Genomic DNA, 5769 nt, shown 5'->3' with positions numbered 1-5769 from the left:
ACTGTGTACCACTAGGACATATACTAACTGTGTACCACTAGGACATATACTAACTGTGTACCACTAGGACATATACTTACTGTGTACCACTAGGACATATACTAACTGTATACCACTAGGACATATACTAACTGTATACCACTAGGACATATACTAACTGTATACCACTAAGACATATTTTTACTGTGTACCACTAGGACATATACTAACTGTTTACCACTAGCACATATATTTACTGTGTACCACTAACACATATACCTGCTGTACACCACTAGGACATATACCTGCTGTATACCACTAAGACACATACCTGCTGTACACCACTAGGACATATACCTGCTGTATACCACTAAGACATATACCTGCTGCACACCACTAGGACATATACCTGCTGTATACCACTAAGACATATACCTGCTGTATACCACTAGCACATATACCTGCTGTACACCACTAGGACATATACCTGCTGTATACCACTAGAACATATACCTGCTGTACACCACTAGGACATATACCTGGTGTACACCACTAGTACATATACCTGCTGCACACCACTAGGACATATACCTGCGGTATACCACTAGAACATATACCTGCTGTTAACCACTAGGATATATACCTGCTGTTTACCACTAAGAAATATACCTGCTGTATACCACTAGGACATATACCTGCTGTACAACACTAGAACATATACCTGCTGTATACCACTAAGACATATACCTGCTGTATACAACTAAAACATATACCTGCTGTATACCACTAGAACATATACCTGCTGTATACCACAAAGACATATACCTGCTGTGTACCACTAATACATATACCTGCTGTATACCACTAGCACATATACCTGCTGTATACCACTAGAACATATACCTGCTGTATACCACTAAGACATATACCTGCTATATACCACCAGGACATATACCTGCTGTATACCACTAAGACATATACCTGCTGTATACCACAAAGACATATACCTGCTGTATACCACGGCAGTATCTTAAAATGCAACTCATATGGGGAGGGGCTTGTAGAATAGGGTTTATTTCCCTTTGTCTTCTGTTTTCGGGATATTTCCGAATCCCATCTCATAAAACCTTGTAAGTCTATGTATTCTTTAATTCCAATTTAATATTTCTTTGTCGTGTCTACTGGCTCTGGCCTGCATTTGTTACGAGGGTGTCAAACCACGAGAAAATAGTTAGCTCATACCATAAAACGTATTGAATAGATGGGAATCGGGTAATAAATAATTTACTTTGAGTTGCAATGTAGAATTATATAACGGAATAGATCAAGCCACTTTTTAATAAATTACTTTAAAATGTATTTCCATATGCGACACGAGGTTGTTGTCAGGTCGCCTGTCCTCGCTTTATGAACTGGACAATTTATTACTTCGACCCAGTTTGACAAGGAGTATCATGCAATGCAAACTGGGCCGCCTACCGTCATAGAGCCCAATGCTTTGTTTTCGTGTTCATTTTGTGAGTCTCTATGGTTCCTTGGTTTTTGTCCATGACTTTATCGATTCTGAGTTTGAATTACTGCTTTGTTTACACGTCATTATTTTCATTTCGATAGATAAACTGGTAATGCATTTATTTTCGGGTTATAACATACTTACTAATTTATACGGAGTTTTTGGTATATGCGATACGAAACAATTGCTCTAACTCATATCAGCCCTCGCCGTATCACACCCCAAAACCCGTATCAGCCCTCTCCGTGTCAGCCGCAAACTTTCAATTTTTCCAAACGTTCAAGAGAAAAATAGATCATAAGATAGTAGATCTCTATGTATCATACCTTATCATTCAGGAAAACGCACATTTTATACTCTGAATTTTACCACAGCTTAGCTGTTAAGAGGAATAACGTTTATGCCGTTTAACACTGCATTAGAGGGGAGCGTCTAATTACCCAATACCACCCAATACTAACCCATACGACCCAGTTATGAACCAAATACTTCTTTATTACTGTGAAATATCACCTTTGTAGACGTTATTTACTTCCATATGCCATATTTTATCGGGAAATATTTGGTGCCAAAAACATCACCGAATTGCCGTGACTATGACCCAATACTACCCTATACCACCCAATACCACCCAATACTAACCCATACGACCCAGTTATGAACCAAATACTTCTTTATTACTGTGAAATATCACCTTTGTAGACGTTATTTACTTCCATATGCCATATTTTATCGGGAAATATGCGATTTGGTGCCAAAAACATCACCGAATTGCCGTGACTATGACCCAATACTACCCCATACCACCCAATACTACCCAATACTATCCCATACGACCCAGTTATGAACCAAATACTTCTTTATTATTGTGAAATATCACCTTTGTAGACGTTATTTACTTCCATATGCCATATTTTATCGGGAAATATGCGATTTGGTGCCGAAAGCATCACCGAATTGCCGTGACTAGGGGTTCGACGATTTACAGGAACGGGCAGGAACGGGCAGAAATCTATTAATTATTATATATACGTCATAAAAGTTTTAATTCATCTTCAAAAACAAACAAAATCTACACCTCTCTATTCCAAACTAGGCTGAGCTTGACTTCTTTTCCTATCATCATGATGACAGTCACACCCCGGAATTTATTGAATGTGTGGAATGTTCAAGCGGAAACGTTGTCCAGACAAGTTAATGACGTAGGAATCATCTCCATACACCTTTACCCTGTCAAATACGTAAAACCAAGCAGACGTAGTATTAATGATTTCAAATGGACAGGTCAATACGTCACTGCTCAGTATCAGTATTTAGTGACAAACATCACAGATATATGGCTATACAATTTACCCGTAAAGTGCAGCATATACTCTTCCCCTAAACGTCTGTCGTTAATAAATCATACATGAGAATATAGGTCAAGCATGGTCCACTTCACAAGTTATTGTTCTATAACCTGACAATCAAGACAGACGACTTCAGTAGGGCAAATACATGGTTGATAGTAATATGTTAAAGGAAATGACATAAAATATCACAGAGAAGGTAAAGGAAATGACGTCACAGAGAAGGTAACGACAGACGACGTCATTAGGGCAAATGCATGGTCGATAATAATATGTTAAAGGAATGACGTAAAAATCACAGAGAAGGTAAAGGAAATGACGTCACAGAGAAGGTACAGGAAAAACGTCAACTTTAATACATGTATTAAAAGTGGCTAAAATAATTTATACCGTTTAGTACAGACCAATAGTTTTCATGTAGTCTAGAATTGTAGAGATATTTGCATTTTCAAAAAGATATTTAAGACCTTTCATATTATTAAAGAAACTAATCGTGATTGCTGAAGGTCAATTTGATGTAATAAGATGTGTTATACTATACCTGGTTTGCGACGTGAAATGTCGATTGACTGGTCTCTGCGCATGCGTTTTTATGGTAGGAATGGGACAAAACTACCTACTCAGCCCAACATATACAGGGGCCAACGTCTGATTATTATAGGTTATAGACACCTTAACGAAACAGTTCAATTTGGTTTATTAAAGCAAAATCAAATTGAAAATTTCTGATGCCAACACTCACTAAAACGTTTGTTAGTTTCTACATTAGCTCTCAAAATGTGATTTCTGAAAATTGAGATGATGATTCATTCAGTTCGCCAGGATTTTCATATCCGGGTCATGTTTTCGCCCTTTCGTTTTTTCTTTGAGATTCGTGATGTTTCCATTTCTTTTCAGTGTATCTATGGTTTTACCTGTTGTTGTTGTGTTTTTCTAGGGGCTTTATGTTCCAATTATTTATTTCACGGAGACGATTTGATAGGTTTGTTTTCTGTTCAAAATATTGTTTTAAATAAATGACTACATATTTATAGAACCTACTACATATCTGCCAATTTCACTCAATGTAAAATATATCCACAATTACCCATTTAAGTTACTCAGAGGCACTGCATTTAGCCGGAACAAATTGTAGGAATTTCTTGATTCTGGAAATGCAACACCACTTCATATACTATTAGACTCAGTTGGTGGGTTTTTAACATAGTGAAAAAATCTGAAATATTCATGAAGTAAATATTTTAAAATCAAGAACATATTACAAAAATACCGTCATTGTCTTGTAATAATAAATTTTCATTATTAAGCACCGAATTCAGAAATCTGAAAGTGGACGCGCAGACCGAACAATAGCGACAGGTTTATTTTGTTTATGTAATTTAGGCTCAGTGTGCTCCACCTTGTGGATGGGACAAGAATACAAGTTTAAACTTTTGCTCAATGAAAAAAAGGTCACTTTTTAATAAGTTATCCTCAAATGAAATAATAAGTTAGTTGTGTTATAGGTTTTGTTCTATACATTCTTGTCATTCAGATGACGAAAGATCATCTCTGTCTATCCTTTTTGAACACGTTAAGCGCATCCGGTAAAGTGCGTCTCTCCTTTGCGAATGTAAATTTGACCTCGCATTGACGCTATGGTATATTTAGACCTGATGTGTTGACAATGAAAAATACGCTGACAATTGTACATTACCGCTGTGGTTTAATTTAACATTGTGTGTTGACTCTTTATCATCTATTGCCTTTATGTGTTGCCGCTACGGTATAGTTTGACCTGGTGTGTTGACGCTATAATATATTTTGACCTGGTGTGTTGACGCTATGGTTTATTTTGACCTGGTGTGTTGACGCTAAGGTTTATTTTGACCTGTTGTGTTGACGCTATTGTATAGTTTGACCTGGTGTGTTGACGCTATCATATATTTTGACCTGGTGTGTTGACGCTATGGTTTAGTTTGACCTGGTGTGTCGACGCTGATGTGTTGACAATGTAGAATACTTTGACAGTTTTGGCATTCCCGCTGTGGTTTGTCTTAACTTTATGTGTTGACTGTTGACTTTATGTGTTTGCGCTGTGCTTTATTTTCACATCGTGTGTTGACTCTGGGTTATATTTTGACCTTTTGTGGACGCCGTGGTAAAGTATGTCCTTGTAAGATGACACTGTGGTTTTCTGTTTATTTTTGTGTTGAAACAAGCACCTTTTGACCGAGTGGTCTGTGGGTTAGTTCAGGCGTGTGTATTTACGATGTGTTATATTTTGACATGTGTGTTGAAGCTGCAGTTTTTCATTGGAACCTGTAATAGATTTTGATCCTGCGTACTATCTCTGTGGTTTAGTTCAGGCGTGTGTATTTACGATGTGGTACACATTGGTATAACATGCGCACACATTTGGAATGCTCTTTTACAATGTCAGCACACTTGTTTAAATCGACCGTTCTGCATATATGTGAAATAAAAAACTAAGTAGCAGCAAGGGGGGGAAATATAAACCTTAACATTTCTTACATAATATATACTGTTAGATTCGGAATATTTACGTTTTCATTTAATATCATAACAGTATTTCTTACCTACAAAATAGTTATAAATAAGTAATATTTTTCAAATAATAAGGGAATACACTAAGTAGCAACAAGTCAAAACACATACTTTAACATAGTTGATCACTACATATGTTTTTTATCTGAGCCCTATACTATTTACGTTATTATTATATCTCGGAAAACGAAGTCTATTTGGGATAACGGAGCTCCCCTGTCTGCCTATCCGTCCGTCCATCCCTCCCTTTGCCTATCCGTCCGTCTATCCCTCCCTTTGGCCATGAACCGCGTACGTTTTATAACTTGGCATAGTAAAAATGCATCATATGTAAATTTCATCTCAAGAAAACTTGTAGGTGAAAATCTTCCTTAATCGTTT

The sequence above is a fragment of the Mizuhopecten yessoensis genome, unplaced genomic scaffold (genome assembly GCF_002113885.1).
Source record: "Mizuhopecten yessoensis strain PY_sf001 unplaced genomic scaffold, ASM211388v2 scaffold716327, whole genome shotgun sequence".
NCBI classification, from domain to species: domain Eukaryota; kingdom Metazoa; phylum Mollusca; class Bivalvia; order Pectinida; family Pectinidae; genus Mizuhopecten; species Mizuhopecten yessoensis.
This window is presented reverse-complemented; position numbering follows the sequence as displayed.